Genomic DNA, 14,140 nt, shown 5'->3' on the forward strand with positions numbered 1-14,140 from the left:
TTGTCGTTTCGAAGCACCACGTGATGATCGGGTGTGATAGATTCTAACGTTCACATACAACGGGTGTAAGACAGATTTACACACGCGAAACACTTAGGTTGACTTGACGAGCCTAGCATGTGTACAGACATGGCCTCGAAACACAGAAGACCAAAAGGTCGAGCATGAGTCGTATGGTAGATACGATCAACATGAAGATGTTCACCGATGATGACTAGTCCGTCTCACGTGATGATCGGACACGGCCTAGTTGACTTGGATCATGTAATCACTTAGATGACTAGAGGGATGTCTATCTGAGTGGGAGTTCATAAGATGAACTTAATTATCCTGAACATAGTCAAAAGGTCTTCGCAAATTATGTCGTAGCTCGCGCTTCAGTTCTACTGTTTAGATATGTTCCTAGAGAAAATTTAGTTGAAAGTTGATAGTAGTAATTATGCGGACTAGGTCCGTAAACTGAGGATTGTCCTCATTGCTTCATAGAGGCTTATGTCCTTAATGCACCGCTCAGTGTGCTGAACCTCGAACATTGTCTATGGATGTTGCGAACATCTGACATACACATTTTCATAACTACGTGATAGTTCAGTTAAATGGCTTAGAGTTGAGGCACCGAAGACGTTTTGAAACGTCGCGAAACATATGAGATGTTTCGAGGGCTGAAATTGGGATTTCAGGCTCGTGCCCACGTCAAGAGGTATAAGACCTCCGACGATTTTTCTTAGCCTGCAATATAAGGGAGAAAAGCTCAATTGTTGAACTTGTGCTCAGATTGTCTGAGTACAACAATCGCTTGAATTGAGTGGGAGTTGATCTTCCAGATGAAATAGTGATGGTTCTCCGAAGTCATTACCACCAAGCTGCTTGAGCTTCGTGATGAACTATAATATATCAGGGACATATATGATGATCCTTGAGATATTCGCGATGTTTGACACCACAAAAGTAGAGACCAAGAAGGAGCATCAATTGTTGATGGTTGGTGAAACCACTAGTTTCAAGAAGGGCAAGGGCAAAAAGGGATGCTTCATGAAACGGCAAATCAGCTGCTGCTCTAGTGTAGAAACCCAAGGCTGAACCCAAACCTGAGACTAAGTGCTTCTATAATAAGGGGAACAGCCACTGGAGCAGAATTACCCTACATACTTGGTAGATAAGAAGGCTGGCAAGGTCGATAGAAGTATATTGGATGTATTATGTTAATGTGTACTTTATAGTACTCCTAGTAGCACCAGGGTATTAGATACCGGTTCGGTTGCTAAGTGTTAGTAACTCGAAATAAAAGCTACGGAATAAACGGAGACTAGCTAAAGGTGAGATGACGATATGTGTTGGAAGTGTTTCCAAGGTTGATATGATCAAACATCGCACGCTCCCTCTACCATCAAGATTGGTATTAAAACCTAAATAATTGTTATTTGGTGTTTGCGTTGAGCATAGACATGATTGGATTATGTCTATCGTGATACGGTTATTCATTGAAGGAGAATAATGGTTACTCTGTTTATTTGAATAATACCTTCAATGGTCTTACACCTGAAATGAATGGTTTATTGAATCTCGATCGTAGTGATACACATGTTCATGCCAAAAGATAGTAATGATAGTACCACCTACTTGTGGCACTGCCACTTAAGTCATATCGGTATAAAGCGCATGAAGAAGCTCCATGTTGATGGATCTTTGGACTCACTCATTTTTGAAAAGTTTGAGACATGCGAACCATGTCTATTGGTGTATACGCATGAAGAAGCTCCATGTTGATGGATCTTTGGACTCACTCATTTTTGAAAAGTTTGAGACATGCGAACCATGTCTATTGGTGTATATGCATGAAGAAACTCCATGCAAATGGACCGTTTGGACTCACTTGATTTTGAATCACTTGAGACATGCAAATCATACCACATGGGCAAGATGACTGAAAGCCTCGTTTTCAGTAAAATGGAACTAGAAAGCAACTTGTTGGAAGTAATACATTTTGATGTGTGCAGTCCAATGAGTGCTGAGGCATGTAGTGGATATCGTTATGTTCTTACTTCACAGATGATTTGAGTTGATGTTGAGTATATTTACTTGATGAATCACGAGTCTGAATTATTGAAAGGTTCAAGTAATTTCAGGGTGAAGTTGAAAGATCGTCGTGACAAGAGGATAAAATATCTATGATATGATCATAGAGATGAATATCTGAATTACAAGTTTGGCACAGAATTAAGACATTGTGGAAATTGTTTCACAACTAATACAGCCTGGAACACCATAGTGTGATGGTGTGTCCGAACATCATAACTGCACCCTATTGGATATGATGCATACCATGATGTCTCTTATCGAATTACCACAATAGTTTATGGGTTAGGCATTAGAGATAACCACATTCACTTTAAAAGGGGCACCACGTAATTCCGATGAGATGACACCGTATGAACTATGGTTTAGAGAAACCTAAGCTGTCATTTCTTAAAAGTTTGGGGCTGCGACGCTTATGTGAAAAGGTTTCAGGCTGATAAGCTCGAACCCAAAGCGGATAAATGCATATTCATAGGACACCCGAAACAGTTGGGTATACCTCCTGTCTCAGATTCGAAAGCAATAAGGGATTGTTTCTAGAATCGGGTCCTTTCTCGAGGAAAAGTTTCTCTCAAAAGAATTGAGTGGGAGGATGGTGGAGACTTGATGAGGTTATTGAACCGTCTCTTCAACTAGTGTGTGGCAGAGCACAGGGAGTTGTTCCTGTGGCACCTACACCAATTGAAGTGGAAGCTTATGATAGTGATCATGAAACTTCAGATCAAGTCACTACCAAACCTCGTGGGATGACAAGGATGCATACTACTTCAGAGTGGTACGTAATCCTGTCTTGGAAGTCATGTTGCTAGACAACAATGAACCTACGAGCTATGGAGAAGCGATGGTGGGCCTGGATTCCAAAATGGCTCGAGGCCATAAAATCCGAGAGAGGATCCATGTATGAAAACAAAGTGTAGACTTTGGCAGAACGGCTCGATGGTCGTAATGCTATTGAGTACAGATGGATTTTAAAAGGAAGACGGACAATGATGGTAGGTATCACCATTAAGAAGGCTCGACTTGTCATTAAGATGTTTTCCGACAAGTTCAAGGAGTTGACTACGATGAGACTTTCTCACTCGTAGCGATGCTAAGAGTCTGTTGGAATTATATTAGCGATTACTGCATTATTTATGAAATCTTGCAAATAGGATGTCAAAACATTGTTTCCTCGACGATTTTCTTGAGGAAAGGTTGTATGTGATACAACCGGAAGGTTTTGTCAATCCTGAAAGATGCTAATAAGTATGCAAAGCTCCAGCTATCCTTCTAAGGACTGGAGTAGGCATCTCGGAGTTGGAATGTATGCTTTGATGAGATGATCAAAGATTTTGGGTGTATACAAAGTTTATGAGAAACTTGTATCTCCAAAGAAGTGAGTGGGAGCACTATAGAATTTCCGATGAGTATGTGTTGTTAACATGTTGTTGATCGGAAATGATGTAGAATTTCTAGAAAGCATGCAGAGTTATTTGAAAAGTGTTTTTCAATGGAAAGCCTGGATTAAGCTACTTGAACGTTGAGCATCAAGATCTATAAGGATAGATCAAAACGCTTAATGGTACTTTCAAATGAGCACATACCTTGACATGATCTTGAAGGTGTTCAAGATGGATCAGCCAAAGAAGGAGTTCTTGCCTGAGTTGTAAGGTATGAAGTTAAGACTTAAAGCTCGACCACGACAGAATAGAGAGAAAGGACGAAGGTCGTCCCCTATGCTTAAGACATAGGCTCTGCAGTATGCTATGCTGTGTACCGCACCTGAAATGTGCCTTGCCATGAGTCAGTCAAGGGGTACAAGAGTGATCTAAGTATGGATCACAGGACAGCGGTCAAAGTTATCCTTAGTAACTAGTGGACTAAGGAATTTTCTCGATTATGGAGGTGGTAAAAGAGTTCGTCGTAAAGGGTTACGCCGATGCAAACTTTGACACTAATCCAGATTATTCTGAGTAGTAAACTGGATTCGTATAGTAGAATAGTTATTTGGAATAGCTCCAAATGTAGCGTAGTAGTTGAATCTACAAGATGACATAAGAAATTTGCGAAGTACATACGGATCTGAAAGATTCAGATCCGTTGACTATAACATCTCTCACAAGCATAACATGATCAAACCCAGAACTCATCGAGTGTTAATCACATGGTAATGTGAACTAGATTATTGACTCTAGTAAACTCTTTGGGTGTTAGTCACATGGGGATGTGACCTTGAGTGTTAATCACATATCGATGTGAACTGGATTATTGACTCTAGTGCAAGTGGGAGACTGTTGGAAATATGCCCTAGAGGCAATAATAAATTAGTTATTATTATATTTCCTTGTTCATGATAATCGTTTATTATCCATGCTAGAATTGTATTGATAGGAAACTCAGATACATGTGTGGATACATAGACAACACCATGTCCCTAGTAAGCCTCTAGTTGACTAGCTCGTTGATCAATAGATGGTTACGGTTTCCTGACCATGGACATTGGATGTCATTGATAACGGGATCACATCATTAGAAGAATGATGTGATGGACAAGACCCAATCCTAAGCCTAGCACAAGATCATGTAGTTCGTATGCTAAAGATTTTCTAATGTCAAGTATCATTTCCTTAGACCATGAGATTGTGCAACTCCCGGATACCGTAGGAGTGCTTTGGGTGTGCCAAACGTCACAACGTAACTGGGTGGCTATAAAGGTACACTACGGGTATCTCCGAAAGTGTCTATTGGGTTGGCACGAATTGAGACTGGGATTTGTCACTTCGTGTAAACGGAGAGGTATCTCTGGGCCCGCTCGGTAGGACATCATCATAATGTGCACAATGTGATCAAGGAGTTGATCACGGGATGATGTGTTACAAAACAAGTAAAGAGACTTGCCGGTAACGAGATTGAACAAGGTATCGGGATACCGATGATCGAATCTCGGGCAAGTATCGTACCGCTAGACAAAGGGAATTGTATACGGGATTGATTAAGTCCTTGACATCGTGGTTCATCCGATGAGATCATTGTGGAACATGTGGGAGCCAACATGGGTATCCAGATCCCGTTGTTGGTTATTGACCGGAGAGTCATCTCGGTCATGTTTGCATGTCTCCCGAACCCGTAGGGTCTACACACTTAAGGTTCGGTGACGCTAGGGTTATAGAGATATTAGTATGCAGTAACCCGAAAGTTGTTCGGAGTCCCGGATGAGATCCCGGACGTCACGAGGAGTTCCGGAATGGTCCGGAGGTAAAGAATTATATATAGGAAGTGCTATTTCGGCCATCGGGACAAGTTTCGGGGTCACCGGTATTGTACCGGGACCACCGGAAGGGTCTCGGGGGTCCACCTGGTGGGTCCACCTGCCCCGGGGGGCACATGGGCTGTAGGGGGTGCGCCTTGGCCTATATGGGCCAAGGGCACCAGCCCCAAGAGGCCCATGCGCCAAGAGAAGAGGGAAAGGAAGAGTCCTAAAGGGGGAAGGCACCTCCGAGGTGCCTTGGGGAGGAGGGACTCCTCCCTGGCCGCACCCTTCCTTGGAGGAAGGGCCAAGGCTACGCCCCCCCCCCCTCTCCCTTGGCCCTATATATAGTGGGGGGAAGGGAGGGCAGCACAACCCTGAGCCCTGGCGCCTCCCTCTCCCTCCCATGACACATCTCCCTCCTCCCGCAGCGCTTGGCGAAGCCCTGTTGGAATCCCGCTACTTCCACCATCACGCCGTCGTGCTGCTGGATCTCCATCAACCTCTCCTTCCCCCTTGCTGGATCAAGAAGGAGGAGACATCGCTGCTCCGTACATGTGTTGAACGCGGAGGTGCCGTCCGTTCGGCGCTAGGATCATCGGTGATTTGGATCACGTCGAGTACGACTCCATCAACCCCGTTCTCTTGAACGCTTCCGCGCGCGATCTACATGGGTATGTAGATCCACTCCTCCCTCGTTGCTAGATGACTCCATAGATAGATCTTGGTGACACGTAGGAAAATTTTGAATTTATGCTACATTCCCCAACAAGACCATCTTCATCCTATGCCTCCCACGGATTGATAAACCTTAGGTCATCGACTTGAGGGAAATTTGCTACTGTCCTACAAACCTCTACACTTGGAGGCCCAACAACGTCTACAAGAAGAAGGTTGTGTAGTAGACATCAAGCTCTTTTCTGGTGCCGTTGCCGGGGAGGTTAGCGCTTGAAGGTATATCTTTAGATCTTGCAACCGAATCTTTTAGTTTCTTGTTTTATCACTAGTTTAGTTTATAAAAGAAAATTATAAAAAATGGAATTGAGGATACCTCATATGCTTCATCTTTTTAATGTGTTTCATGAAAATAAGGATTCCGATAATTGTGCCAAAGTGTTAGAAGAAGAATGCATTAGAATGTTTGGCACTAAATATTTGAATGATGAGCATGATTGCAATGTTGTTAGTACGAATTCCTTGAATATCTATGATGCTAATGATATGCAAAGCCACAAGCTTGGGGAAGCTATGTTTAATGAAGATGATATTTGTAGTCTCCCAAGTTTTGATGTGCAAATTTATTATGATGAAATCATGCCTCCTATCTATGATGATTATTGTGATAACATGTATGCTTTAAAGAATAATGATAACAATGAAACTTGTCATCTTGATATCAATTTTCAATCCCATGATAGTTCTTTTGTTGAGTTTGCTCCCACTACTATTCATGAGAAGAAATTTTCTTATGTGGAGAGTAATAAAAATTCTATGTTTATGCATCATGAAAAGAGTGCTTTATGTGATGATTATATTGTTGAATTCATTCGTGATGCTACTGAAAATTATTATGAGGAAGCAATATATGCTTGTAGGAGTTGCAACAATATCAAGTTTCCTCTCTATGTATTGAAAATCTTGAAGCTATGCTTGTTTTACCTTCCTATGCAAGTTGATTCTTGTTCCCATAAGTTGTTTGCTCACAAAATCCCTATGCATAGGAAGTGGGTTAGACTTAAATGTGCTAGTCATATTCTTCATGATGCTCCCATTATGTTTCAATTCCTATCTTTTATGCGAGCATCATTGAAATCATCATGCCTAGCTAGGGGCGTTAAACGATAGCGCTTGTTAGGAGGCAACCCAACTTTATTTTTGTTCCTTGATTTTTTCTCCTATTTAGAAATAAATAATTTATCTAGCATTTGTTATGATTGAGTTTTTATGTTTTAGTTAGTGTTTGTGCCAAGTAGAACCGTTGGGAAGACTTGGGGAAAGTCTTTGTGATCATGCTGTAAAAAGCAGAAACTTTAGCGCTCACGAGATTTGCTGCCATTTTTTACTGGAGAGTGCGATTTAGTTAATTCTTTTTGCAGATGATTAATATATAAATTATTCACGTCCAGAAATTTATTTTAGAATTTTTGGGGTTCCATAAGTTTGCGTTAGTTACAGATTGCTACAGACTATTCTATTTTTGACAGATTCTGTTTTTCGTGTGTTGTTTGCTTATTTTGATGAATCTATGGCTAGTAAAAGAGTTTATAAACCATAGAGAAGTTGGAATACAGTAGGTTTAACACCAATATAAATCATGAATGAGTTCATTACAGTACCTTGAAGTGGTGTTTTGTTTTCTTTCGCTAACGGAGCTCACGAGATTTTCTATTTAAGTTTTGTGTTGTGAAGTTTTCAAGTTTTGGGTAAAGATTTGATGGATTATGGAACAAGGAGTGGCAAGAGCCTAAACTTGGGGATGCCCAAGGAACCCCAAGGTAATATTCAAGGACACCAAAAATCCTAAGCTTGGGGATGCCCCGGAAGGCATCCCCTCTTTCGTCTTCGTTCATCGGTAACTTTACTTGGAGCTATATTTTTATTCACCACATGATATGTGTTTTGCTTGGAGCGTCATTTTATTTTCTTTTGTTTTGCTTGCTGTTTGAATAAAATACCAAGATCTGAAATTATTAAATGTTAGATAGTCTTCACATAGTTGCATAATTATTTGACTACTCATTGATCTTCACTTATATCTTTCGGAGTAGTTTGTCATTTGCTCTAGTGCTTCACTTATATCTTTTTAGAGCACGGTGGTGGTTTTATTTTATAGAAATAGATGAACTCTCATGCGTCACTTATATTATTTTGAGAGTCCTAAACAGCATGGTAATTTGCTTTGGTTATGAATTTAGTCCTAATATGATGGGCATCCAAGAGGGATATAATAAAAACTTTCATATAAAGTGCATTGAATACTATGAGAAGTTTGATACTTGATGATTGTTTTGAGATATGAAGATGGTGATATTAGAGTCATGCTAGTTGAGTAGTTGTGAATTTGAGAGATACTCATGTTAAAGTTCGTGATTCCCGTAGCATGCACGTATGGTGAACCGTTATGTGATGAAGTCGGAGCATGATTTATTTATTGATTGTCTTCCTTATGAGTGGCGGTCGGGGACGAGTGATGGTCTTTTCCTACCAATCTATCCCCCTAGGAGCATGTGTGTAGTACTTTGTTTCGATAACTAATAGATTTTTGCTATAAGTATGTGAGTTCTTTATGACTAATGTTGAGTCCATGGATTATACGCCCTCTCACCCTTCCACCATTGCTAGCCTCTCTAGTATCGCGCAACTTTCGCCGGTACCATACACCTTCCTCAAAACAGCCACCATACCTACCTATCATGGCATTTCCATAGCCATTCCAAGATATATTTCCATGCAACTTACCACCGTTCCATTTATTATGACATGCTCCATCATTGTCATATTGCTTTGCATGATCATGTAGTTGACATCGTATTTGTGGCAAAGCCACCGTTCATAATTCTTCCATACATGTCACTCTTGATTCATTGCACATCCCGGTACACCGCCGGAGGCATTCATATAGAGTCATATTTTGTTCTAAGTATCGAATTGTAATTCTTGAGTTGTAAGTAAATAAAAGTGTGATGATCATCATTATTAGAGCATTGTCCCAGTGAGGAAAGGATGATGGAGACTATGATTCCCCCACAAGTCGGGATGAGACTCTGGACTAAAAAAAGAGAGAGAGGCCATAAAAAAGGAGAAAAGGCCTAAATAAAAAATGAGAGAAAAAGAGAGAAGGGACAATGCTACTATCCTTTTACACACTTGTGCTTCAAAGTAGCACCATGATCTTCATGATAGGGAGTCTCTTATGTTGTTACTTTCATATACTAGTGGGAAATTTTCATTATAAAACTTGGCTTGTATATTCCAATGACGGGCTTCCTCAAAATGCCCTAGGTCTTTGTGAGCAAGCGAGTTGGATGCACACCCACTTAGTTTCTTTTTGAGCTTTCATACACTTATAGCTCTAGTGCATCCATTGCATGGCAATCCCACCTCACTCACATTGATATCTATTGATGGGAATCTCCATAGCCCGTTGATACGCCTAGTTGGTGTGAGACTATCTTCTCCCTTTTTTTCTTCTCCACAACCACCATTCTATTCCACCTAATAGTGCTATGTCCATGGCTCATGCTCATGTATTGCGTGAGGATTGAAAAGGTTTGAGAACATCAAAAGTATGAAACAATTGCTTGGCTTGTCATAGGGGTTGTGCATGATTTAAATATTTTGTGTGGTGAAGATAGAGCATAGCCAGACTATATGATTTTGTAGGGATAGCTTTCTTTGGCCATGTTATTTTGAGAAGACATAATTGCTTGGTTAGTATGCTTGAAGTATTATTATTTTTATGTCAATATTAAACTTTTGTCTTGAATCTTATGGATCTGAATATTCTTGCCACAATAAAGAGAACTACATGGATAAATATGTTAGGTAGCATTCCACCTCAAAAAATCTGTTTTTATCATTTACCTACTCGAGGACGAGCAGGAATTAAGCTTGGGATGCTGATACGTCTCCAACGTATCTATAATTTTTTATTGTTCCATGCTATTATATTATCAACCTTGGATGTTTTATATGCATTTATATGCTATTTTATATGATTTTTGGGACTAACCTATTAACCTAGAGCCCAGTGCCAGTTTCTATTTTTTTTCCTTGTTTTAGAGTATCGCAGAAAAGGAAAATCAAAAGCAGTCCAATTGACCTGAAACTTCACGAAACTTATTTTTGGACCAGAAGAAGCCCACAGAGTATCGGAGATGGACCAGAAGAGTCTTGGGCTGCCCACGAGGGTGGGGGCGCGCCCACCCCCCTGTGCGCGCCCCCTTCCTCGTGGACAGCCCAAAGATCCACCGACGTACTTCTTCCTCCTATATATATCCATATAAAACTTCAAGGAGCAGAATAGATCGGGAGTTCCGCCGCCAGAAGCCTCCGTAGCCACCGAAAACCAATCTAGACCCGTTCCGGCACCCTGTCGAAGGGGGGAATCCCTCTCCGGTGGCCATCTTCATCATCCCGGCGCTCTCCATGATGAGGAGGGAGTAGTTCTCCCTCGCGGCTGAGGGTATGTACCGGTAGCTATGTGTTTGCTCTCTCTCTCTCTCTCTCTCTCTCTCTCTCTCGTGTTCTTGAGTTGGCACGATCTTGATGCATCATGAGCTTTGCTATTATAGTTGTATCTTATGATGTTTCTCCCCCTCTACTCTCTTGTGATGAATTGAGTTTTCCTTTTGAAGTTATCTTATCGGATTGAGTCTTTAAGGATTTGAGAACACTTGATGTATGTCTTGTCGTGCTTATCTGTGGTGACAATGGGATATCACGTGATCCACTTGATGTATGTTTTGGTGATCAACTTGCGGGTTCCGCCCATGAACCTATGCATAGGGGTTGGCACATGTTTTCGTCTTGACTCTCTGGTAGAAACTTTGGGGCACTCTTTGAAGTTCTTTGTGTTGGTTGAATAGATGAATCTGAGATTGTGTGATGCATATCGTATAATCATACCCACGGATACTTGAGGTGACATTGGAGTATCTAGGTGACATTAGGGTTTTGGTTGATTTGTATCTTAAGGTGTTATTCTAGTACGAACTCTATGATAGATCGAACGGAAAGAATAGCTTCATGTTATTTTACTACGGACTCTTGAGTAGATCGATCAGAAAGAATAACTTTGAGGTGGTTTCGTACCCTACCATAATCTCTTCGTTTGTTCTCTGCTATTAGTGACTTTGGAGTGACTCTTTGTTGCATGTTGAGGGAAAGTTATATGATCCAATTACGTTATTATTGTTGAGAGAACTTGCACTAGTGAAAGTATGAACCCTGGGCCTTGTTTCAACACAGTGCAATACCGTTTGTGATCACTTTTATCATTAGTTACCTTACTGTTTTTATATTTTCAGATTACAAAAACCTTTATCTACCATCCATATACCACTTGTATCACCATCTCTTCGCCGAACTAGTGCACCTATACAATTTACCATTGTATTGGGTGTGTTGGGGACACAAGAGACTCTTTGTTATTTGGTTGCAGGGTTGTTTGAGAGAGACCATCTTCATCCTATGCCTCCCACGGATTGATAAACCTTAGGTCATCCACTTGAGGGAAATTTGCTACTGTCCTACAAACCTCTACACTTGGAGGCCCAACAACGTCTACAAGAAGAAGGTTGTGTAGTAGACATCAATGTTGTGTACCAGACCTGATGTGTGCCTTGCTATTAGTTTAGCAGGGAGGTACCAATGTAATCCAGGAGTGGATCACTGGACAGCGGTCAAGAACATCCTGAAATACCTGAAAAGGACTAAGGATATGTTTCTCGTTTATGGAGGTGAAAAAGAGCTCATCGTAAATGGTTACGTTGATGCAAGCGTTGACACTGATCCAGACGATTCTAAATCGCAAAACGGATACGTGTTTATATTAAACGGTGGAGCTGTCAGTTGGAGCGGTTCTAAACAAAGCGTCGTGGTGGGAGCTACATGTGAAGCGGAGTACATTGCTGCTTCGGAAGCAGCAAATGAAGGAGTCTGGATGAAGGAGTTCATATCCGATCTAGGTGTCATACCTAGTGCATCGGGACCAATGAAAATCTTTTGTGACAATACTGGTGCAATTGCCTTGGCAAAGGAATCCAGATTTCACAAGAGAACCAAGCACAACAAGAGACGCTTCAACTCCATCCGGGATCAAGTCCAGGTGGGAGACATAGAGATTTCCAAGATACATACGGATCTGAATGTTGCAGACCCGTTGACTAAGCCTCTCACGAGCAAAACATGATCAACACCAAGACTCCATGGGTGTTAGAATCATTACTGTGTAATCTAGATTATTGACTCTAGTGCAAATGGGAGACTGAAGGAAATATGCCCTAGAGGCAATAATAAAGTTATTATTTATTTCCTTATATCATGATAAATGTTTATTATTCATGCTAGAATTGTATTAACCGGAAACATGATACATGTGTGAATACATAGACAAACAGAGTGTCACTAGTATGCCTCTACTTGACTAGCTCGTTAATCAAAGATGGTTATGTTTCCTAGCCATAGACATGAGTTGTCATTTGATTAACGGGATCACATAATTAGTAGAATGATGTGATTGACTTGACCCATTCCGTTAGCTTAGCACTTGATCATTAGTATGTTGCTATTGCTTTCTTCATGACTTATACATGTTCCTATGACTATGAGATTATGCAACTCATGTTTACCGGAGGAACACTTTGTATGCTACCAAACGTCACAACGTAACTGGGTGATTATAAAGGTGGTCTACAGGTGTCTCCGAAGGTACTTGTTGGGTTGGCGTATTTCGAGATTAGGATTTATCACTCCGATTGTCAGAGAGGTATCTCTGGGCCCACTCGGTAATGCACATCACTATAAGCCTTGCAAGCATTGTAACTAATGAGTTAGTTGCAGTATGATGTATTACGGAACGAGTAAAGAGACTTGCCGGTAACGAGATTGAACTAGGTATTGAGATACCGACGATCGAATCTCGGGCAAGTAACATACCGATGACAAAGGGAACAACGTATGTTGTTATGCGGTTTGACCGATAAATATCTTCGTAGAACATGTAGGAGCCAATATGAGCATCCAGGTTCCGCTATTGGTTATTGACCGGAGACATGTCTCGGTCATGTCTACATAGTTCTTGAACCCGTAGGGTCCGCACGCTTAAAGTTTCGGTGACGATTGTATTATGATTTTTTGTGTTTTGATGTACCGAAGGTTGTTCGGAGTCCCAGATGTGATCATGGACATGACAAGGAGTCTCGAAATGGTTGAGACATAAAGATCGATATATTGGACGACTATGTTCGGACACCGAAATGGTTTCGGGGAGTTTCAAACATATACCGGAGTACCGGGGGGTTACCGGAACCCCCCGGGGAGTTTAATGGGCCAAGATGGGCTTTAGTGGAGAAGAGGAGGGCGGCTAGGGCAAGCCGCACACCCCTCCCCCTCTAGTCCGAATTGGACAAGGAGGGGGGGGGGCGGCGCCCCCTTTCCTTCCTCTCTCTCCTTCCCTTCCTTTCCCCTCCTACTCCAACAAGGAAAAGAGGGAGTCCTACTCCCGGTGGGAGTAGGACTCCTCCCTAGAGCGCCCTCCCCTGGCCGGCCACCTCCTCCCCCTGGTCCTTTATATACGGGGGCAAGGGGCACCTCTAGACACAACAATTGATCTCTTGATCTCTTAGCCGTGTGCGGTACCCCCCTCCACCATATTCCGCTTCGATCATATCCTAGCGGTCTTAGGCGAAGCCCTGCGTCGGTAGCAACATCATCATTGTCACCACGCCGTCGTGCCGACGGAACTCTCCCGTGAAGCTCTGCTGGATCGGAGTTCGCAGGATGTCATCGAGCTGAACGTGTGCTGAACTCGGAAGTGTCGTACGTTCGGTACTTGGATCGGTCGGATCGTGAAGACGTACGACTACATCAACCGCATTGTGCTAACGCTTCCGCTTTCGGTCTACGAGGGTACGTAGACAACACTCTCCCCTCTCGTTGCTATGCATCACCATGATCATGTTTGTGCGTAGGAATTCTTTTGAAATTACTACGTTCCCCAACAGTAAGCAGTATGACTATTATCACCCACAACTCTTTGTGTTCTACTCGTGCATATCATCTACGCATAGACCTGGCTCGGATACCACTGTTGGGGAACGTAGCATGCAATTTTAA

This window comes from Triticum urartu, chromosome 6, assembly GCF_003073215.2.
Source record: "Triticum urartu cultivar G1812 chromosome 6, Tu2.1, whole genome shotgun sequence".
NCBI classification, from domain to species: Eukaryota; Viridiplantae; Streptophyta; class Magnoliopsida; order Poales; family Poaceae; genus Triticum; species Triticum urartu.